At 44.2% G+C, this 25,000-nt stretch overlaps 1 long non-coding RNA gene across 1 annotated transcript in view; it reads left to right on the forward strand.

Moving 5' to 3' along the window:
* Positions 1–6,053: 6,053 nt before the first annotated feature.
* The window catches only part of LOC124026391, a 28,424-nt gene continuing 9,477 nt past the window's right edge, over positions 6,054–25,000 (forward strand). Inside the window, exons 1-2 of the long non-coding RNA XR_006837285.1 lie at positions 6,054–6,391; positions 7,284–7,399. This is a non-coding gene — a long non-coding RNA (uncharacterized LOC124026391). The remainder of the gene's footprint in view (positions 6,392–7,283; positions 7,400–25,000) is intronic.

The following is a 25,000-nucleotide window of genomic DNA, read 5'->3' on the forward strand; positions in this document are numbered from 1 at the left end:
TTCTTACAGAAGGGATTTTGAGTGTACTCCTCTCGAAAGGATGTGAGCCACTGTTAAACAGACAGACAGACCAGTGGAAGAGGATTTAGGAATTTCAGATGAAATTTGGCAGAGTATGCTTCAGAGATACATTCTTTCTTCTTTATATGTCTGAGACATGCTATAATACACTTTAAAATAGTCTTTCGGCTGCATTGGTCAGCAGCAAATGATCCAAGTGTAGACCAGAAATGGTCTAAACTTGTGACCTATGTATTATAGCAGGCTCCTGCTACCCTATTTCACATGCTTTGGACATACATGAAATGTATTGATTTCTGTAAGTCCATTTCTGAGATGTATTCCAAGGTACTGGAGAGGCCTATATCTGCAAATACATTTTTGCAAATACAAGTCATTATTTTTAGATAAGACTATGCTAAATATTTATTCACGTCACTCAAATAATTCATTAAAACGCACTGTTTTTCAATGAAGGTCTACAGAATCCTCAGCAGCACTCTGTAGGGTAGCACCATGGTATAGCCAGCAGACCGCTAGCTTCTGTCCTCTGGGTACATTGACTTCAATACAAAAGCCAGTAGGCTCATGGTTCTCACCCCGCTCTATAGACTTACACAGTAGTTATGACAACTTTCCGAGGTCCTCCAAACCGGTCAGAGCTCTTGCAGAATAAACTGACAGTTTGTCCACCATATCAAAGGATCACAGAATTCATCTAGTACTGAAAGCAAAAACTACAGCTAGCTATCACTGCAGTGCATAGCATGTGGTGAGTAGTTGACTCAAAGAGAAAGACTATATTTGAAAAAATAATTCTTTCAAAATTAAGGAGAAGCGAGAGAGAGAGAGTGTATTTATTTTTCACATTCACTTTCAATATTTTTACCACGCCCAATTTTTCAGTTTTTGATTTGTTAAAAAGTTTGAAATATCCAATAAATGTCGTTCCACTTCATGATTGTGTCCCACTTGTTGTTGATCCTTCACCAAAAAATACAGTTTTATATCTTTATGTTTGAAGCCTGAAATGTGTCAAAAGGTCGCAAAGTTCAAGGGGGCCGAATACTTTCGCAAGGCACTGTATATCTTTTTTATATTTCACCTTTATTTAACTAGGCAAGTCAGTTAAGAACAAATTCTTATTTTCAATGACGGCCTAGAACGGTGGGTTAACTCGCGTGGTTCAGAAGCAGAACGACAGATTTGTACCTTGTCAGCTCGTGGATTTGACCTTGCAACCTTCCTCGGGTTACTAGTCCAATGCTCTAACCACTGTTAGCCATTGGATAAAGGAAGTCATGGTCATCTCAAGCTAGAGAAAAGGCACTATTCCTTAAAATGATCTGCAAGTCAATTGTATGATATCTGGCAACTTTTCTTATCTTTGTAGAAAACATGGACCTAGCTAATTTCACAACTGCATAAACTAACCCAAATTATAATTTATATCACTATTTTTACTTTTATAGTATCTGTGTTTTTCATTATTTGATTATGTCACTTCCATTCTGTCATGCCTGTTTAATAAAAGTCTGGTATTCGGGTGGTGCTTTGTAGGGAGCATGAGGGTTGGGGTGAGTTTGATGTGGTAACTTTGTGGCGCAGCTAATCATATACTGAGCACAACATAACAATTCTTAACAATATTAATTGGTCGATTTGTAATAATTAGACAGGAGATCGGTGAAATGTGTTTGATCATTACATACTGTGTGCCCACTATGTGTCTGGCCTCGAGCCCAAACACTGCTGAACATCTTACACCACGGTACTCAATAAACAATGACATAGTACTTATACATTCATTATCATTTCTATGAGATTGTGACAGGATGAGAACAGTCACAGTCCCACTTGACAATAATTTGACAGTGGGAAAATTCTGGGTTATTTGGTTAATCAAACAGCAGAGGGAGACAAATCTCCAGAAAAAAACCCTGCAGCAATGGAGTGTAAAGGAGAAAGTGTGTTTCAGATTGTCCCCCTGCACCAGCTGTGATCTTAGTAGAATGACTCGCACAAAAACTAGAAAAGCATACCACAAAAACTGTGGCAAGCCCAATACAGTATAGGAACAGAGGGTTTGTAATGCTCTAGTTCAGTCAAAAGCCCCCAATTCTGTCTCAGCCTTTATTCCTGACCTCTCAATTACTGGCAAGCTGACTACCTCCTGACTGTGATGCCTAGGGTCAATACTAAAAGGGCACCTGTACTGTACCCAGGCATTCAATTGGGTTGCGCAGGGGGTGGAATCATCCATTCATCCATCCATCCACCTACCAATCCATTTGCTCCATCTCTGTCCATCCATCCATCCCCTATCTATCCTAGCTGTGAGTTTACAGGTAAGCACGCCAGAGTTACAAAGACAATAGGATGATTGGTTGAAAGTGAAGTGAGTTTGTAATACCTCAGTTCATCCATGTCCAAAGCCCTCTCTCTCATCTCTCCCTCCCATCTCACTGCTCTCACTCATCTCCCTCCCATCTCACTGCTCTCACTCATCTCCCTCCCATCTCACTGCTCTCACTCATCTCCCTCCCATCTCACTGCTCTCACTCATCTCCCTCCCATCTCACTACCCTCACTCATCTCCCTCCCATCTCACTACCCTCACTCATCTGCCCATCTCACTGCCCTCACTCTCTCCCTCCCATCTCACTGCTCTCTCATCTCCCTCCCATCTCACTGCCCTCCTCATCTCCCTCCCATCTCACTGCCCTCACTCATCTCCCTCCCATCTCACCTCCCTCACTCTCCCTCCCATCTCACTACCCTCACTCATCTCCCCATCTCACTGCTCTCACTCATCTCCCTCCCATCTCACTGCTCTCACTCATCTCCCTCCCATCTCACTCCCTCCATCCCATCTCACTGCTCTCACTCATCTCCCTCCCATCTCACTGCTCTCACTCATCTCCCTCCCATCTCACTGCCCTCACTACCCTCCCATCTCCTCTCTCATCCCATCTCACTGCCCTCACTCATCTCCCTCCCCATCTCACTACCCTCACTCATCTCCCTCCCATCTCACTGCCCTCACTCATCTCCCTCCCATCTCACTGCCCTCACTCATCTCCCTCCCATCTCACTGCCCTCACTCATCTCCTCCCATCTCACTGCCCTCCTCATCTCCCTCCCCTCTCACTGCTCACTCGTCTCACTCATCTCTCCCTCCCCTCTCACTGCCTCACTCACTCTCTCATCTCTCCATCTCCCTCCCATCTCATCTGCCCTCCCCTCTCACTGCCCTCACCCTCATCTCTCCCTCTCCCTCTCACTGCCTCTCATCTCTCCCTCTCCCTCACTGTCTCACTCTCTCATCTCTCCCTCCCCCTCCCTCTCACTGCTCCTCATCTCCCTCCCTCTCCTGCCCTCTCTCATCTCTCCCTCCCCCTCTCACTGCCCTCACTCGTCTCACTCTCTCATCTCTCCCTCCCCCTCTCACTGCCCTCACTCGTCTCACTCTCTCATCTCTCTCATCTCCCTCCCTCTCACTGCCCTCCTCGTCTCCCTCTCATCTCCCTCCCCCCTCTCACTCTCTCATCTCTCATCTCCCTCCCCTCTCACTGCCCTCCTCGTCTCACTCTCTCATCTCTCCCTCCCCTCTCACTGCCCTCACTCGTCTCACTCTCTCATCTCTCCCTCCCCCCTCTCACTGCCCTCTCTCCCTCTCTCACTCTCATCTCTCCCTCTCCCCTCCCCCACTCACTGCCCTCACTCGTCTCACTCTCTCATCTCTCCCTCCCCCTCTCACTGCCCTCACTCGTCTCACTCTCTCATATCTCCTTCCCTCGTCTCCCTCTCACTGCCCTCACTCGTCTCACTCTCTCATCTCTCCCTCCCCCTCTCACTGCCCTCACTCGTCTCACTCTCTCATCTCTCCCTCCCTCTCACTGCCCTCACTCGTCTCACGCTCTCATCTCTCCCTCCCCCTCTCACTGTCCTCACTCGTCTCATCTCTCCCTCCCCTCTCACTGCCCTCACTCGTCTCACTCTCTCATCTCCCTCCCTGCCCCCCTCTCACTGCCCTCACCCGTCACACTCTCTCATCTCTCCCTCCCCCTCTCACTGCCCTCACTCGTCTCACTCTCTCATCTCTCCCTCCCCCTCTCACTGCCCTCACTCGTCTCACTCTCTCATCTCTCCCTCCCCCTCTCACTGCCCTCACTCGTCTCTCTCTCATCTCTCCCTCCCCTCTCACTGCCCTCACTCGTCTCACTCTCTCATCTCTCCCTCCCCTCTCACTGCCCTCACTCGTCTCACTCTCTCATCTCTCCCTCCCCTCTCACTGCCCTCACTCGTCTCACGCTCTCATCTCTCCCTCCCCCTCTCACTGCCCTCTCACCCGTCTCATCTCTCCCTCCCCCTCTCACTGCCCTCCCTCCCCTCTCATCTCTCCCTCCCCCTCTCACTGCCCTCACTCGTCTCACTCTCTCATCTCTCCCTCCCCCTCTCACTGCCCTCACCCTCACTCTCTCATCTCTCCCTCCCCTCTCACTGCCCTCACTCGTCTCACTCTCTCATCTCTCCCTCCCCCTCTCACTGCCCTCACTCGTCTCACTCTCTCATCTCTCCCTCCCCTCTCTCACTCTCCCGTCTCACTCTCTCATCTCTCCCTCCCCCTGCCCTCACTGCCCTCCCACTCACTGCCCTCACCCTCACTCTCTCATCTCTCCCCTCCCCTCTCACTGCCCTCATCTCTCCCTCTCTCCACTCGTCTCACTCTCTCATCTCTCCCTCCCCTCTCACTGCCCTCACTCGTCTCACTCTCTCATCTCTCCCTCCCCCTCTCACTGCCCTCACTCGTCTCACTCTCTCATCTCTCTCCCTCCCCTCTCACTGCCCTCACTCGTCTCACTCTCTCATCTCTCCCTCCCCTCTCACTGCCCTCACTCGTCTCACTCTCTCATCTCTCCTCCCCCTCTCACTGCCCTCACTCTCTCATCTCTCCCTCTCTCCCCCTCTCTCACTTGTCTCACTCTCTCATCTCTCCCTCCCCCTCTCACTGCCCTCACTCTCTCATCTCTCCCTCCCCCTCTCACTGCCCTCACTCTCTCATCTCTCCTCTCCCCTCTCACTCGTCTCACTCTCTCATCTCTCCCTCCCCCTCTCACTCGTCTCACTCTCTCATCTCTCCCTCCCCCTCTCACTGCCCTATCTCCCCCTGTATCTCCCCTATGCTTTGCCAACATCTATTCCTCACCTCATAATAAAGGAGAACCTCCCCAGCATGTTGTAATAGCCACTTTGATCTGCCACACCACAGGGCTTGGTGAGTGATAGCTGTAATACACCACTTCTCTACAGTGCCTGTATTAGGGCCAGGCGAGTGAGCAGCGGTGACAGCAACAGCATAATATGAGTCCAAAATGGCACCCTATTCGCTACTACTTTTAGCCAAGGCTCATAGGGCTCTGGTCAAAAGTGGTGTTCTATATAGGAGATAGGGTGTAATTTTAGATGTAGACAAAACTGTGCTGGAGTTTGCCTATCTGGGTTGATTAAAGGCCCAAAATCACAGTGTGACAGTGGCACACAAGTTTATTAGGGAGTTCTTGAAACGTTATATTAGTTTCAGAATGAAAATGTGGCTGGGGTACGCAAGAAAAAGCCCTATGGAACTAGTTACAGTTCATACTGTTGGAAACTGGTGTGGTGATAATATTGCCATTATCTTCATTCTTTACTATTTTCCCCTTGTAATCAATGAGATGATGATGACTGCATGATGATTGTTTATGATGATGAAAATCATGAGTATGATGATCATGATGATTGTTAGGATAATGATCTGAATGATGATGATGATAATAACATTAGTATGATGATCATGATGATTATTAGGATAATGATCTGAATGATGATGATGGTGAGGAGGATGATTGTTGTTATTATAGTTATTATTAATGTGACGAAGATGAATATTATGATCATCATGATGATGATAACGATGTTGAAATGTACTGAATAAACGTGAAGCTCGAAAAAATCAACATAATCACGTACCACTATTCTCCTGTAGCCGATTCTCAAATCCATATTGGCGATGGGACGAGGGCGGCAATCAGCTGCGCAGCGCTCTAACTTTGTCCGGTCATTATTTGAGCTCCATATCGCTACTTCCCAGTCGCGCTACATTTAGAGCGAGAGAAAGAAGGAGAGAATTCAGACTTTTATTGTGACTCCGTAGTAGGCCACAGCACAACGGAATATTTTGTTGTTGTGTGCGAATTAGTTGTGTATCGATTTGATACATCATATTTGACTGCGAGTTTTGGTTGCGGTTTTGAAATCGGGGAGTGTCGCGCCGGGTGGAAATCAGGTTTGAGGAATCAGTGGGATATGTTGATCTGTACATGAGCGCAGCGCATTCTTCCGAAAGAAGGTAACATTATATATCTGTTACATCGTACTGTCATTCTGTCCAAATGTCTGTGAAATATTTGGTGCCTGTGAATGGTCTCTATCGCGCCACAGAATCAGTTTAACCAAGTGCAAGTTTATTATTTCAGCCTAAATATAGTTGTTGTTCTGGCATTTTATGTTTACATAACACCGTTTACATTTAGAAATACCCCGCGTCATTTTTTTGACACGGTAGACATTCTCTGTCGCTGTTGTCAATATCGTTATTATTTTAAATACGTTTTATAGACACGTGAACTGCCTGATATACTGCCGTAGACATCGCTGAACTGTGCCATTAGAGCTACCCTACCCTGCGGGAGCATCCTTCACTGTCTAGAATGAACTTTCGTGAAAGCGGGAGCCTATCTGACAAGTAGAATGAATTTGCTAGAAATCAATAATTGGCCAATGCTATTTCCAGCGGAGGGAAGTGCTTCTCCTCGGATTCCATCCATGTAGCGGTTGTGCTGTTACATGTGTCTGTTATCCAACAGCTTTTCAGTACATCGTTATAATCACATTCATGCAATATTGAACCCTGATACCCAAAGAAACTACCTACCTAGTGTCATTCATAGTAGTTTACAGACGCACATATGCCAATATCTCTTTTTTTATAGGCTATACATTCAATCTCAATCTGATTCCTTCTATTTAGGCTCATTTATACAATCTAACTTTATCATCGGTGACAGCTGATCGCCTATTCCTGTATTTTCACACATGTTTTTGCAACATCACTGTATTGTGGAAGTATTAGACTGGCCATAATAATATTTGGATTTGAAGGGAAGAGCGGTGCACCTTCTGGGTTTTTGCCTTTCTCTCCCTGTCTTGACACTGACTGAAACATGTGCTCCCTATCCCAGGCTGCACCTCACCAACACATAACAGCACGTTTCATCGCGGAGCTAAGATGAAACCACTCCTGTTCCTGCTCTGGGAGACTGGGCTAGCTCTCTCTCTGCTCTACTCGGCTGCACAGGTACGGTACCATTCACATGGTGGCATTTAAATAAAAGTTTGATTCAATTTGATATGGCAGTGTTTCCGAAATTGTGGGTAGGGCCCGCTAATTGGACGAGGAGGCCACCCACTGTGGAATTGTAAAAAGTAATGTAAAGTGTGATGCTTGTTCAACCCTGAAAAGGCCCTGGGTTCCAGAACGTTGGTTCTGTTATAAATGATTGGGAGTCATGAAGGGTGCATCTCAGTTGTATTTCTGATGTCCTCACCTCCTTCTCAAAGCATGTTGGAGGAGAAGGTCTGTGGGAGAACCTCCCCACTGGGCACAGATGTCAGTTTAACGTCTAGTTCTGATTTACATTTGGTTGAGTTGTCAACTAACTTCAATTCAATGTTCAAATTTACTGTCAGTGTATTTAGATTAAAAGTTGGGTGAAAAAATGATGAAATTCCCTACATTCATAACTTTTTACAAATCCAATCAGTTTGATTCAACGTCATCATATTGCAATTTTGGGTTGAAATGATGTAGAAACAACATTGATTCAACCAGTTCTTGCCCAGTGGGTCAGATCTTCTGCGATGCGTTTTGAAAAGGAGACGAGGATGTGAGAAATCAAGCAAAGACCAGATTAACCCGTAGAGTGTCGTACTTTCTTTGTTTTTTCAAATTGATGGTCAGTATATAGTCTGCACCTTGTCAACTATGTGGGGTGTGGCTCTCTTCCAAATGACACTCCATTCCCTATGTAGTTTACACTACTAAGTAGTGCACGATATAGTTTACACTACTAAATAGTGCACAATATAGGGAAAACGGTACCGTTTGGGACACACAGATGGTCACATCTCGAAGCTCTTGTTCCTGGCTATTTCGGCCTATACAGGTGTGTGGCTATTATTATAGATGTGTGTAGTACATATTATTGTAGATGTGTGTAGTACATATTATTGTAGATGTGTGTAGTACATATTATTATAGATGTGTAGTAGAGTAGTACATATTATTATAGATGTGTGTAGTACATATTATTATAGATGTGTGTAGTACATATTATTATAGATGTGTGTAGTACATATATTTATTATAGATGTGTGTAGTACATATTATTGTAGATGTGTGTAGTACATATTATTATAGATGTGTGTAGTACATATTATTATAGATGTGTGTTAATATTATAGATGTGTGTAGTACATATTATTTATTGTAGTGTGTAGTACATATTATTATAGATGTGTGTAGTACATATTATTATAGATGTGTGTAGTACATATTATTATAGATGTGTAGTACATATTATTATAGATGTGTGTAGTACATATTATTATAGATGTGTGTAGTACATATTATTATAGATGTGTGTAGTACATATTATTGTAGATGTGTGTAGTACATATTATTATAGATGTGTGTAGTACATATTATTGTAGATGTGTGTAGTACATATTATTATAGATGTGTGTAGTACATATTATTGTAGATGTGTGTAGTACATATATTATTGTAGATGTGTGTACATATTATTATAGTACATATTATTATAGATGTGTGTAGTACATATTATTGTAGATGTGTGTGTACATATTATTAAATGTGTGTGTAGTACATATTATTATAGATGTGTGTAGTACATATTATTGTAAATGTGTGTAGTACATATTATTGTAGATGTGTGTAGTACATTGCTATGGGACAGTTGGAGGATGTTGTCTGCCTGGCTATGTGTCTATTTGGAGCCAGCTGAATTGAATGTCAGTACTCTTTATGAGGATCAACCCTCTAAAGCCCTAAGGTTGACACACACACACACACACACACACACACACACACACACACACACACACACACACACACACACACACACACACACACACACACACACACACACACACACACACACACACACACACACACACACACACACACACACACACACACACACACACACACACACACACACACACACACAGAGGCTGCTGAGGGCCAGGTGATAACAGAGATCTGTTGGGCTCTGCCACTGAGTGGTGAGGCCTTTTTTTAGGATAAGGGATGCATCCCAAATGGGACACTGGTCAAAAGTAGTGCACTTTATAAAATATGGTACCATTTGGCATGCAGACAAGGCTTGCTAGTTAACATGTAGTAAGCTAGTGTCTGAAAACAGATCACACGGAAACCTGAATCTGCCAGTTGACTGTGATGTTGGACATGCTGCTTTAGGCTTCTACAGGAGACCAAAATAGAGTTGGAAGTCTGTTTGATGATTTGTTTGTATAACATGCTGGTATTGGTATTTACATGTTGTCTGTATGGAGTAAAGGGAATTACCCATAGAGATTAGAATAACTTTGAGTCTCTCTCTAGTGTTGATTCAGTTTTCCCAATAGCCCAATGTAGGGCCCCTTTACAGCACTTGTAATTGTCTGGTTTCTGAAAGACGTGTCTGTCTTATAGGTCCAGTCCTGCATTTAATTTCTGTCTGTATGTGAGTGTAACACGTGGAGCCGTTGCGTGGGTAGTAAGTCAGAACAATGAAAGCCACCAGTGTCGTGAGGACAGGCGTGTCTGCTAAGGCTCTCTCCTAGTTCCCAGCCCTCTCACTCATCTGCTCATACAATTAGACCCTGAATCTGGTGCCTAACCTCTTAGTGACCACGGCCCTGACACACACACACACACACCTGCACGCATGGATACACACATGAATGCAATAGACAACAAGGAATCCACAGAGTCCGACCAATTGGATCCTGGTCTAAGTGTGCAGCGCCCATCATTGTTGGCTCAATAACCCCCGTTTTTATTTAACATTGTTATCAGGAAATATTCCAAAAGTATGTAAATCAGCTCTTGTGCTGCCACTTCATAAGGGCAGGGATAGTAGTGATCTTAATTATTATCACCCCATTTCAAGGATTCCCTTTCTAGATAAGATTATTGAATCCTTGGTAAATGTAGAACTTTGCTCTTTTTTGTCTAAGAAATGAATTTTGAATGTAAACCTCACAGGGTTCAGGCCTGGACAGAGCACTATATTACAGCAACCACTCTAGTAGTTCATGATCTTGTCAATGCTTTACACACTACAATGAAATGTGCTGCTTTGTTTGTGGACCCGTCAAACCCTTTTGATACTGTTGATCAGGCTATTTTATACGTTTTCCTCAATAGGCCTGAGCTCTGTCGCCTGTTCATGGTTTCAGGATTATGTTAGTGACAGAACTCAGGATGTTGTGATTGATGGGGTTAAGTCTGAATTTCTTGAAGTATGTAAAGGTGTACCACAGGGTTGATTTTGGGTCCTGCTCTCTTCACTACTTACTGTATATACACACCATTGGTCAGTCTGTTAAAATGGTGAACTTCATCTATATGCAGATGATAGTATTATGTCTGCTACTGCCCGACTTGATCTGACTGTTGATCTGAATGTTGATCTGGCTGCTGATCTGACTGTTGATCTGACTGTTGATCTGACTGTTGATCTGACTGTTGATCTGGCTGTTGATCTGACTGTTGATCTGACTGTTGATCTGACTGTTGATCTGACTGTTGATCTGACTGTTGATCTGAATGTTGATCTGAATGTTGATCTGACTGTTGATCTGCCTGTTGATCTGAATGTTGATCTGACTGTTGATCTGGCTGTTGATCTGACTGTTGATCTGGCTGTTGATCTGACTGTTGATCTGGCTGTTGATCTGACTGTTGATCTGGCTGTTGATCTGGCTGTTTGATCTGGCTGTTGATCTGGCTGTTTGATCCGGCTGTTGATCTGGCTGTTTGATCCGGCTGTTGATCTGGTTGTTGATCCGACTGTTGATCTGGCTGTTTGATCCGACTGTTGATCTGAATGTTGATCTGACTGTTGATCTGGCTGTGTATCTGGCTGTTGATCTGACAGTTTCATCTGGCTGTTGATCTGACTGTTTGATCTGGCTGTTGATCTGGCTGTTTGATCTGGCTGTTTGATCTGGCCGTTGATCTGGCTGTTGATCTGGTTGTTGATCTGACTGTTTGATCTGGCTGTTGATCTGGCTGTTGATCTGACTGTTTGACTGCTGTTGATCTGGCTGTTTGAATGTTGATCTGACTGTTGATCTGAATGTTGATCTCTGTTGATCTGAATTTGATCTGACTGTTGATCTGAATGTTGATCTGAATGTTGATCTGACTGTTGATCTGAATGTTGATCTGACTCTGATCTGAATGTTGATCTGACTGTTGATCTGAATGTTGATCTGAATGTTGATCTGACTGTTGATCTGGTTGTTGATCTGACTGTTGATCTGAATGTTGATCTGAATGTTGATCTGACTGTTGATCTGAATGTTGATCTGAATGTTGATCTGACTGTTGATCTGAATGTTGATCTGACTGTTGATCTGACTGTTGATCTGAATGTTGATCTGAATGTTGATCTGACTGTTGATCTGGTTGTTGATCTGACTGTTGATCTGAATGTTGATCTGAATGTTGATCTGGCTGTGTATCTGACTGTGTATCTGGCTGTGTATCTGACTGTTGATCTGAATGTTGATCTGAGTGTTGATCTGACTGTTGATCTGGCTGTTGATCTGGCTGTTGATCTGGCTGTTGACCTGGCTGTTGATCTGGCTGTGTATCTGGCTGTTGATCTGAATGTTGATCTGACTGTTGATCTGACTGTTGATCTGGCTGTGTCTAAACTACAGTCAGCTTTTAGAGCTATGCAGGAATCCCTTGCTGATTTAAAACTTGAAAACTAAATACATACTGTTTTGAAACTCTCTCAGAATGTTTCAGATGACCTACATGTTCACTCTTTAGATGTTTCTCCAATCAAATGTGTTCCCGCATATAAATACTTATGTCTTTGAAAGAAGAAGCTAAGATTTAAAGTTGTCTCTTTCTACAGAAACAGATGGTGCCTTTCTCTAAGCCGTAGGAAGCAGATCATTCAGTCAACCTCTTTATCAGTTCTTGTTTATGCAGCTGCTACTACACTTAAACCTTTGGATATCATCTACCGTAGTGCCCTTTGTTTTGTGACAGGTGAAGGTTTTAATACTCATCACTGTATCATCCTGTATTAAAAGGCTGGCTGGACTTCGCTAAAGACCCATAGGTCTCTACATTACTACCTTTTGTTAACAAGGCCCAACTTCATAAACTTCCATCTTATCTAACTTTGCTTTTGAAGTATAGACACCTGAGTTGCCTAATCCATTCATGTGATTGGTTAACTGTTGAGGTTCCTATGGTCTCCACAGAGCGAGGTAAATCTGCTTTTAGTGTTAATGCACCCTATTGCTCTGGTGCCTTTCTGATTGGGGACGTATTGTGGTGGAACGTCTTTTATTTCTGGGTGATTCGTGATTTTTTATTTTTGTGTTTCCCCATGACTGTATTTGAATGTGTATTTACAGTATATAGTTTGGGTATAATGTGTTTTTGTAAATACGGGGCGCATTTGCAAAAGAGACCCAGGTCTCAATATATTGTCCCTAAAGGTTAAATAAATAAAAATAATATGGATAGATACATATGTACGCATGACTACTCTCACACACACACGCACACGCACACGCACACGCTCACACACACACACACACACACACACACACACACACACACACACACACACACACACACACACACACACACACACACACACACACACACACACACACACACACACACACACACACACACACACACACACACACACACACACACACACACACACACACACACACACACACACACACACACACACACACACGTAGGCAGGCACATGCACTCAGGTAGGATTTCCCTCTCTCTCTCTCTCTCTCTCTCTCTCTCTCTCTCTCTCTCTCTCTCTCTCTCTCTCTCTCTCTCTCTCTTCTCTCTCTCTCTCTCTCTCTCTCTCTCTCTCTCTCTCTCTTCCCTCTCTCTCTCTCTCTCTCTCTCTCTCTCTCTCTTTCCTCTCTCTCTTTCTCTCTCTCTCTCTCTCTTTCCCTCTCTCTCTCTTTCCCTCTCTCTCTCTCTTTCCCTCTCTCTCTTTCCCTCTCTCTCTCTTCTCTCTTTCCCTCTCTCTCTTCCCCTCTCTCTCTCTTCTCTCTTTCCCTCTCTCTCTCTCTCTCTTCCCTCTCTCTCTCTTCTCTCTTCCCCTCTCTCTCTCTTCTCTCTTTCCCTCTCTCTTCCCTCTCTCTCTCTCTCTCTCTTCCCTCTCTCTCTCTCTCTCTTCCCCTCTCTCTCTCTCTTTCCCTCTCTCTCTTCCCTCTCTCTCTCTTCTCTCTTTCCCTCTCTCTCTTCCCTCTCTCTCTCTTCTCTCTTTCCCTCTCTCTCTCTTCTCTCTTTCCTCTCTCTCTTCCCTCTCCTCTCTTCTCTCTTTCCCTCTCTCTCTCTCCCTCTCTCTCTCTTCTCTCTTTCCTCTCTCTCTTCCCCTCTCTCTCTCTTCTCTCTTTCCCTCTCTTCTCTCTTTCTCTCACACACAGCTGCCAGGGTCTTTCACCGGCCACACCTGTGGCTTAGCCTCGCTCTGTGACCAGTGGAACAGAGGCTCACACAGGCCCTGAGTGTGTGTGTGTGAGAGAGAGAGAGAGAGATAGAGAGAGAGAGGGTCTCCTAGGGAACAGATGGAGGGGAACACATTATATCAGCTGAGTGCTTTAGCAGATAGCATGTCCAGGTTTATTTGTAATTCTGTTGAGTTCATGTCTCCATAATATATCAGTTGACCATTCCCCCACTTTACACACACACACACACACACACACACACACACACACACACACACACACACACACACACACACACACACACACACACACACACACACACACACACACACACACACACACACACACACACACACACACACACACACACACACACACACACACACACACACACACACACACTGTGCCTCTCTCTTAACTGCATATCGCCCCAGTAATGAGTTAACTGCATAAAACGACGTGCTAAACTCCTTAAAGTCTCTTAAAAGTGCTGATTTCACCACATTTGTGATCACGTGTCGCTGTAAATACTGCTGCTGACAGGAGCAAGGGACACAGCTTGCTCAGTCAGAGCACCGGCCTCCAGAATGCTGCAGTGATTTGTGAGTTAGACCTGAAAACACTTCTCTTTCTCCCCTAAACGCTGTTTTCCCGGACTCAGAGAAGCCCTTTCCTGCAGTCAATGACCAAAAGCCTCTTTGGCCTCATGGGTGGAATGTTATTACTTTTTCATAATTTCATAATTATGTGTGTCAATGTCAAACAGTTTTGTTATATTTCAGTCTTCTGTGATCTATATAAAGTGTAATATTGGGATGTTATACATTTCAACTCTATATCTGACATGGTACATTTTTATTTTTATTTTTTATTAGTCCATAACCATGTGTGTGAGGTGTATACTTTTGTTTCAAAGTAGATTTGCTTAACACTACAAATAATCTCTCTGTGTGGCCCTGATTTAGCCCACTGCACTAATTGAAGAAAGCATCTATTTATCCTTCAAAAGTTTAACTCATTTAAACTTTTTCTTTAAAAAACTAAAAAACCAGACTAATTACGGATGGTCTGTTGCCGGTCAACGTATGAGCCCCATACCGTCTTGGGCTCAATGTTAGTCTCCATTTTTTTACGGAATTCGTGACTGATACAAAATCTCTGAATCCCTGTGTGGCCCGCTGTAATCTACTCCTGACCTGTACTATAATGTAAACTCAATGGAGAATGTCCACTGAAAGTGTTTTTCTGTTGAAGCGTGAGGGAAAGATTAAACTTGGTGGTGGAATGTTTTGGGCATTGGACAGTAGAGTCAGCCAGCCAGCCAGATAGCCAGTCAGTCAGGTCAAATGAGGATTAGTAGGGTGGAGGGTTATGGGGGCTGTAGTTAGAGAAGGGTGGGGAGTTATGGGGGCTGTAGTTAGTAGGTCCATGCTTGGCTGGGTGTCCACCTGGATTATGACAAGCAGATGTGGGATTAGACTCATGCTTGATTGGCTTTTATTGTTGCCGTGGTTTTCTAGAGGTGCTGTAAGACCTAGAGCTCTGCTTTCCTCCTCTTCAATTTCTCTCTTTCTCCTGATCTCTCTCTCGATCTCTCTCTCCTTCTTTCAGTGTCACTCTTTCTCTCTGTCTCTCTCTCTATCCCCCCTTTCTCTCTCTCTGTAACCTCTTTCCTGTCTCTGTCTTTGTCTTTCCTGTATCTCTCCCTTCCCCTCTTTCTCCCTGTCTCTATCTCTCTATCCCCCCTTTCTCTCTCTCTGTAATCTCTTTCCTGTCTCTGTCTTTGTCTTTCCTGTATCTCTCTCTCTCCCTCCCCCTCTTTCTCTCTCTCTGCCTCAGACTCCAGAGGTTACTGAGTACAAAAGTTCACTACTGGTATTGCTGTTAGTCAGGCATCCATTTTGACAGATTTAGCTCAGGTCAACAGGTCAACACTTTGTTGTTGTGTTCATTGGCAACAGAAAATACATTTACATTTACATTACATTTAAGTCATTTAGCAGACGCTCTTATCCAGAGCGACTTACAAATTGGTGCATTCACCTTATGACATCCAGTGGGACAGTCACTTAACAATAGTGCATCTAAAACTTAGGGGGTGGGGTGAGAGGGATTACTTAACCTATCCTAGGTATTCCTTAAAGAGGTGGGGTTTCAGGTGTCTCCGGAAGGTGGTGATTGACTCCGCTGTCCTGGCGTCGTGAGGGAGTTTGTTCCACCATTGGGGGCCAGGGCAGCGAACAGTTTTGACTGGGCTGAGCGGGGAGCTGTACTTCCTCAGTGGTAGGGAGGTGAGCAGGCCAGAGGTGGATGAACGCAGTGCCCTTGTTTGGGTGTAGGGCCTGATCAGAGCCTGGAGGTACTGAGGTGCCGTTCCCCTCACAGCTCCGTAGGCAAGCACCATGGTCTTGTAGCGGATGCGAGCTTCAACTGGAAGCCAGTGGAGAGAACGGAGGAGCGGGGTGACGTGAGAGAACTTGGGAAGGTTGAACACCAGACGGGCTGCGGCGTTCTGGATGAGTTGAAGGGGTTTAATGGCACAGGCAGGAGCCCAGCCAACAGCGAGTTGCAGTAATCCAGACGGGAGATGACAAGTGCCTGGATTAGGACCTGCGCCGCTTCCTGTGTGAGGCAGGGTCGTACTCTGCGGATGTTGTAGAGCATGAACCTACAGGAACGGGCCACCGCCTTGATGTTAGTTGAGAACGACAGGGTGTTGTCCAGGATCACGCCAAGGTTCTTGGCGCTCTGGGAGGAGGACACAATGGAGTTAGTAGTGAGAAGACTGTGTGTGTGTGCGTGTGCGTGTGTGTGTATAGACTCAGGAATAGAAGAATAGACGGTAGAGGTTGACCGATTTAATCGGAATGGCCGATTTAATTACTGCCGATTTAATTAGGGCCGATTTCAAGTTTTCATAACAATTGGAGATCGGTATTTTTGGACACAGATTTTGTAGATTACATTTTTTTTTTTACATCTTTATTTCATCTTTATTTAACTAGGCAAGTCAGTTAAGAACACATTCTTATTTTCAATGACGGCCTAGGAACAGTGGGTTAACTGCCTTGTTCAGGGGCAGAAAGACAGATTTTTACCTTGTCAGCTCAATCTTGCAACCTTGCGGTTAACTAGTCCAACGCTCTAACCACCTGCCTCACGAGGATCCCGCCTGTTACGCGAATGCAGTAAGAAACCAAGGTAAGTTGCTAGCTAGCATTAAACTTAATCAATAATTATCACTAGTTATAACGACACATGGTTGATGATATTACTAATTTTATCTAGCGTGTCCTGCGTTGCATATAATCCATGCGGTGTGCATTCGCAAAAAAGGACTGTCGTTGCTCCAACGTGTATCTAACCATAAACATCAATGCCTTTTTAAAATCAATACACAGAAGTATATCTTTTAAACCTGCATATTTAGCTAATGTCACGCCATGGTCTTAGTATTTTTGTGTTTTCGTTATATATTTGGTCAGGCCAGGGTGTGACATGGGTTTATTTTGTGGTGTGTTTTGTATGGGGTTTAGTAGGCATTGGGATTGCGGCTGAGTAGGGGTGTCTAGCATAAGCTTGGCTGCCTGAAGCGGTTCTCAATCAGAGTCAGGTGATTCTCATTGTCTCTGATTGGGAACCATATTTAGGTAGCCTAGGTTTCACTGTGTGTTTTGTGGGTGATTGTTCCTGTCTCTGTGTAGTTGTTTCACCAGACAGGCTGTATAGGTTTTCACGTTCCGTTTGTTGTTTTGTATATAATTAGTTATTTCATGTATCGTCTATTCTTCATTAAAGAACATGAGTAACCACCACGCTGCATTTTGGTCCGCTTCTCCTTCAACAGACGAACGCCGTTACAGCTAAAAGAAATCCAGGTTAGCAGGCAATATTAACCAGGTGAAATTGTGTCACTTCTCTTGTGTTCATTGCATGCAGAGTCAGGTATATGCAACAGTTTGGGCCACCTGGCTCATTGCGTACTAATTTGCCAGAATTTTACGTAATTATGACATAACATTGAAGGTTGTGCAATGTAACAGCAAAATTTAGACTTAGAGATGCCATCCGTTAGATAAAATACGGAACGGTTCCGTATTTCACTGAAAGAATAAATGTTTTGTTTTCGAGATGATAGTTTCCGGATTTTACCATATTAATGACCTAAGGCTCGTATTTCTGTGTGTTATTATGTTATAATTAAGTCTATGATTTGATAGAGCAGTCTGACTGAGCGATGGTAGGCAGCAGCAGGCTCATTAACATTCATTCAAACAGCACTTTCGTGCGTTTTGCTAGCAGCTCTTCGCCGTGCTTCAAGCATTGCGCTGTTTATGACTTCAAGCCTATCAACTCCCGAGATGAGGCTGGTGTAACCGATGTGAAATGGCTAGCTAGTTAGCGGAGTGTGGGCTAATAGTGTTTCAAACGTCACTTGCTCTGATACTTGGAGTAGTTGTTCCCCTTGCTCTGCATGGGTAACTCTGCTTCGAGGGTGGCTGTTGTCAATGTGTTCCTGTTTCGAGCACAGGTAGCGGCGAGGAGAGGGATGGAAGCTATACTGTTACACTGGCAATACTAAAGTGCCTATAAGAACATCCAATAGTCAAAGGTATATGAAATATAAATCGTATAGAGAGAAATGGTCCTATAATTCCTATAATAACTACAACCTAAAACTTCTTACCTGGGAATATTGAAAACTCATGTTAAAAGGAACCACCAGCTTTCATATGTTCTCATGTTCTGAGCAAGGAACTTAAACGGGAGCTTTCTTACATGGCACATATTGCAGTTTTACTTTCTTCTCCAACACTTTGTTTTTGCATTATTTGAACCAAATTGAATAGGTTTCATTATTTATTTGATGCTAAATTGATTTTATTCACTTGAATAAGTGTTCATTCAGTATTGTTGTAATTGTCATTATTACAAATACATTTTAAAAATCGTCCGATTAATTGGTATCTGCTTTTTTTGGTCCTCCAATAATCGGTATCAGCATCGGCGTTGAAAAATCATAATCGGTCGACCTGTAATAGACGGGCACATGGCTGTTATCTCCCTCTGACGATGGTGTTGGGGTAACAGCTACGTAATCACAGGGTCTTCTTGGAGCCTTCCTGACATCAACACTCTCTGTAGTGGAGGGAGACTCAAAACACTCAGAGGGTATTAGCACTGCTAACGCGTTTTCTCCAAAGACTAGAGCAGGTATCCACGTTGTTGCACCACAGAGATTTTCATTGAAATCCAGTGAAGGATACACAGTATGTGTGCTAGAGACTGTAGCTGCCCTGTAGGCAGAGGAGGGTGGGGTGGGTGTGGTGTTCCCATGGCTCCTGTTTGGATACAGAGGGGTTAAGGGGCACACAGTAACCACATTGTGTTTGAACAGCTGTCTGTTACAAACAACAGACTGAGTGATGACAGGAAGTCACCTGGGAGGTCAACAGGAAGAGGAAGTGGTCAGGGGTAGATTTGATGTCACTCTATACTGTGATAAAGGCACAAAGGAGAAGTGGCTTTCACAATAAAAACCATGGAAATCCCTGTGGGAGATGGTCTCTGTGTGTGTTATAGAGGGAATAGTATGTTAACTTGTTATTTATTATCCATTAATGCAGGTTTTCACAGCAGTCCCAGCGTGAATCTCCTATATCAACCCCTCCCTCCCTCTCTTTCTCTCAACATGTCCCTCCCTCCCTCCCTCCCTCCCTCCCTCCCTCCCTCCCTCCCTCCCTCCCTCCCTCCCTCCCTCCCTCCCTCCCTCCCTCCCTCCCTCCCTCCCTCCCTCCCTCCCTCCCTCCCTCCCTCCCTTTTTCTCTCAACATGTCAACCTCTCCATCCCTCTGTCCCTCCCACTTTTTCTCTCTACATGTCAACCTCTCCCTCCCACTTTTTCTCTCAACATGTCAACCTCTCCCCTTCCTCTCTACCTCTTTTCCTCAACATGGGAGGAAACTCACTGATGAGGAGATTTAGCAGTTCACAGAAACATCACGTGTGCTGTTAGCTGACTCTGTTGTGACTCTTATCTTGGTTTGGGTGGATTCTACCATGGGTTCATGGTATTGCACTGGGGCCATAAGACCGACTCTTTATAGTAGGGGTACACTTGGTGTCGTGGGTGTGTTCTGGTGTAGTGTGTTGTTGATTCACCACAAGTGTGTATGTTAGTCTACAGTGTATTTGTGTGTTACTGTGCAAGCTTGGAGTGTGTTGTCAATCTTGTGCTGAGGCCCCTAACACCACAATTCAGTGTTAGCGTGTTGTCAATCTTCTACAGGGGCCCCTATAAACCAATTTTGAAGCCCTTGGATGCTATCCATCTTTGATTCTGCCATGCAAACTGCCCTGGCAGCCACAGGCACCAGTACTTCACAAATTGGACTCCATTAGATCCTTGCAGGCGATAGCATTAGCGCTAGCGTCGTCGCTAGCCAGTCTCTCAGTGTCAATCATTAGCATGGATTTCACAGTTCTGTTCAAAGGGGAAACCCAAAACACTGGCGCAGGATGACAATAGTAAGTGCAATCTGGAGTAGAATCTGGAGTAATGTAATTTTGACCGTGTGGCTGGGCTAGTGACGGCTAGCCTAGCGTGTCTTAGCGTGTTTTGTGTTATCGCCGTTGTCCTTGTTTATTCACAGTTTGGCTCCTGTTTATTTTTCGGTAGTGGATCCATTACGTCTTGGAATGTCGTTATCAAGACGAGTCTTGCCGGTGAATTTCCTTTCTGTGGTTTATTATTGGGATTACTCCAGCCCCGGCTGACTCTCTCTCACAGCTGTATGTGTGCCTGCGTGTGTGCATGTGTGTATGTGCGTGCATGTGTACGTACGTGTGTGTGTTTCAGCCATCCATTTAGTAAAACTCTTTCCCGGCCAGGAACAAAATCATTTTCACGTGTGGGTGTTATTAAAGGGACAGTGCAGTCAATTCTCCTGTTTTTTAATGATATTTCCACACATTAAAATTATGACAATGCACTTTTAGTGTAAGAGCTTTAAAAAAAACACCTGGAATTTTAGCCTGTTCAGAAGGGAGGGAATTTTTGACCCACAGCATGACATCACAATCACACCTGATTATTCTGATGATTTGCATATGTGTCGTCCTACATTAAAGGGGTAGGCGGGGTAGCCTGTTCAACACTGAGTGGTTGTTTTGGATGATGTACACTACACCTGTGGTACCCACTCTGTTCATTTCAGTCAGTAAATAGAAAGTGACATATCATTTAAAAGCTACAGCACTTGTCTTTTTGGAAATGAAACCCAAACCTTACTACTTGCAATGCCATAAGAATGCCCCCCCCCCCTCCTTCATATTCATAGAGTATGCAATTTAGGTCAAGTCACGAAAAGTGCAAAAATGTTGCATGCATGGAAAATGCCATTTGGGGTGCCATGTGGGACACAGATTGCTTTTACATCTTGCGGTGGAACAGCTAACACACCAGCTGCCTGTGGGCCCTGGTCAAATGTAGTGCCCTATATAGGGAATAGAGTGACATCTGGGACTCAGCAAAGAACTATGAACTCTGGAGGATAGCAAACTAATGTTCCCTAATAAAAGACACATAGTGAAGGGATGTGAGGCAGAGGTAGTGGTTCTCACATCCTGTTTGTAGGGCTTGTGTATGGATCAGTGGGTGAGGAGGTGTAGCTGTTCAAAGCAGATTAGCTAACTCCCTCTGCCTGTTTATTGAAATATCTGCCCATGTCTGTTTCTCAACCTCCGATCTGTGGACAGTTTATGTCCCAGGGATGGTACTCATCGGTCCCTCAGGTGGTAGACTGACAATCTCTATACTTGTTACAGTGAGGGAAAAAAGTATTTGATCCCCTGCTGATTTTGTACGTTTGCCCACTGACAAAGAAATGATCAGTCTATAATTTTAATGGTAGGTTTATTTGAACAGTGAGAGACAGAATAACAACAAAAAAATCCAGAAAAAGCATATTAAAAATGTTATACATTTATTTGCATTTTAATGAGGGAAATCAGTATTCCTTGGCTTAGACAGTGTAGTAGTGTGGGTTCAATAGCATCTCATTAGTGTGCAAGAGTTTGAGAATAATCTGTACATGTGATGGAAGAGTGTACTGCACATGTGATGGAAAAATGTACTGCACATGTGATGGAAGAATGCACTGTGCATGCAGAGGGTTGTAATTCCATTGAATTTGGGATAGTTTAACCAAAATATGCCACTAGACCTAGAATTGCCTTATGTGTATCCCACGAAAAAGGTTCACTGTTATAAGCAATATTTTGGGGAAAATTTCCAGAAAATGTCCTAACATTTCCCGGAAAGTTTCCAATCCTTTGCAACCCTACATGCAGGTCTCTGCTATAGAAGAGTTATTACAGCACATCTAGTATGGTACCAAACTAGGCTGCTCTGCTCTGCCTGCTCCCTCATCTTCTCTCTAATGCAGTTTCAATGTCAGCAGCCCTGGTATTTGAGCCAAAGCTGAAGAGTGAAAAGATCACTTTCTGTCCTCACACCTCAGGCACCAGTCACCTCTTCACCCCACAGCTGAACCTCTACTGAGGACTGCTCTATGGCCAACCCTGTGGCCTGCATGGGCCAATGTGTGTGTGTGTGTGTGTGTGTGTGTGTGTGTGTGTGTGTGTGTGTGTGTGTGTGTGTGTGTGTGTGTGTGTGTGTGTGTGTGTGTGTGTGTGTGTGTGTGTGTGTGTGTGTGTGTGTGTGTGTGTGTGTGTGTGTGTGTGTGTGTGTGTGTGTGTGTGTGTATATGTGAGGTGTGTGTATGAGGAGCAAGTCACAGGCTTGTGTGAAAGACTCTTTCATTCACATGGACAGTGTGTCCATTCAGTCTCCTCTCAGCTGCAAACACACTGGCTCCATTTCCACTCTGGGTTCTCTGCCAATCAGCTGGTTGGAATCTGTTTCTCTCTCCTCTCTGTCACTGTCTATCTGATTTATCTCACTCTACCCCCCCCACCGATTCCACCGATTCGGCCACGTATGCAATCTCCAGAATGATTAAATCAATGATTTAAAGTTACAGTTGCACTTCAGTTTATGTGACAAAATAACAAAGTATACTGTAGATAATCATTGTACCATCTAAACTGCTGTGAAGTATATTTTCCATAACCAAATATATTGTTAATTCAGCTGCTTAAAGCTGGTGTACAAAACAGAAAGTAAAAAATGCAAAAATAAAATGGGAAGCATGGAAATGGCACACGTAGAACATATCTACCGCTTCTTAGACTTGCTTTTAAGTAGAATGATAGATCTATAACTCAATTTCTATGTGAATTTGGTTGGTGTTCCAAAAAAGTTATATATTGCCACTTTAAAACTTCTAAATGAACATTTTAAAGAAGTATCATCATAAAGAATAGAACTTTATTATTCCCACAACTAACAATCAGCACAGAACACACATTTGGGAGGAGCACAGCGTAGGGCGTCATTACAGAAAGCAAACATTTTAATAATAGTTTTTATTTAAATTGATCAAAGTCAACAACAAAAAACTACATATAATATATATTATAGGGATGTAAAATAAATCAAAAATAGAGTTAATCGCAGGATTTGCAATGTTCAAATTCTTAATTTGCTCAAATTAAGCTGTAATTTAAGATTTTCTTTCAAAAAGCATGAAAAGAATATTGAGGTCCTGATTTTTCTAAAGTGATTGTTAGCAACATTAGGTAAATTGAGAAAGCACACTTTCGTTAACCTCAATGTCAACTTGTTTTTAGATTGCTTTGTTGGTTTTAAGCTGTATATATTATATATTTGGGATGTTTTCAGTGTATTTTGAGTGCTTTCAGACAATGCAAGTTATCGCGTAAAAAAGATTGCACAGAAATTACAAGAAGTTAATTTGAGTTATGTGATTAACTCTGACAGCCCTAATTATTTATGGTAATTCTTCATATTTTTTCCCCAATGATAGTTTCCCCCCTCATCTGATCGACACATGTCCCTTTAAACCTTTATAATCTGATTGTCATAGGGTTGGATGGGATGCCTCATGACATCACTCTCGCCTGAGGCCTTTAGTCCAAGCTGGTATCTGTATCACCCTGTTCACCCTGTAGCCTGTTCTGCAGGACAACTTTGTCTTTGGTTTTGGAATGTCTTTGCATATCCATGCTCTGTAGTCACATCTAGGTTAGGTGTGGAGTAGATGCCTCTCCTATCAACTTGCCCTCTTCCCCCAGGTACCCAGATCTTTCCGTTAAATGTGGCGGGCCATGGGCGACACACGCCATCAAACCTCTTCCTCTTTGGTTCACACTCCATTAACATTCCCTGCTATTGGTCCGTCTCTCATAACAACCATCCATCACGGCGATAGTGACAGGAAGTGTTACCTTGGTGAGGGAAGCATTCTGGAATCTGTGGATGTCTGAGCTATTTTCCTCTGGAGAGATGAGCTAGAGATGACGTAACGCTCTGAAGGGATGCCAGTCGGGAATACAGATCAGGAATACCACACTTCCAGCAGGGCATTAACGTGGGAAAACAGCAGGGCTTTGTTCAACAGGGCACAACGTTGTGCAACGTTCAGTTGAATGAAAAAGGTTGTTGAAGAACATTGTGATTATAGCGGTGAGGGGGGCGAGGGGGCGAGGGGGCAAGAGGGGGCGGAAGGGGATGGCAAACTTGACAATGACTTGTGGGCAGTGGGTTCACAGGAACAACAATAAACAATAAAAAAGAGCTATACAAAAACATCCTAACACCACAAAAAGGGCACTTTGGAGACAGGAAGGGCAAAGGGTCGTGTGCTCTGCACAGGTAGAGCCTGTCTGGGCACGTGCCTGGGTCCGTGTGTACTGCACAGGTAGAGCCTGTCTGGGCACGTGCCTGGGTCCGTGTGTACTGCACAGGTAGAGCCTGTCTGGGCACGTGCCTGGGTCCGTGTGTACTGCACAGGTAGAGCCTGTCTGTGCACGTGCCTGGGTCCGTGTGTACTGCACAGGTAGAGCCTGTCTGGGTGGGTCCGTGTGTACTGCACGTGCCTGTCTGGCACGTGCCGTCCGCACGTGCCTGGGTCCGTGTGTACTGCACAGGTAGAGCCTGTCTGGGCACGTGCCTGGGTCCGTGTGTACTGCACAGGTAGAGCCTGTC

The sequence above is a fragment of the Oncorhynchus gorbuscha genome, unplaced genomic scaffold, assembly GCF_021184085.1.
Source record: "Oncorhynchus gorbuscha isolate QuinsamMale2020 ecotype Even-year unplaced genomic scaffold, OgorEven_v1.0 Un_scaffold_2723, whole genome shotgun sequence".
NCBI classification, from domain to species: Eukaryota; Metazoa; Chordata; class Actinopteri; order Salmoniformes; family Salmonidae; genus Oncorhynchus; species Oncorhynchus gorbuscha.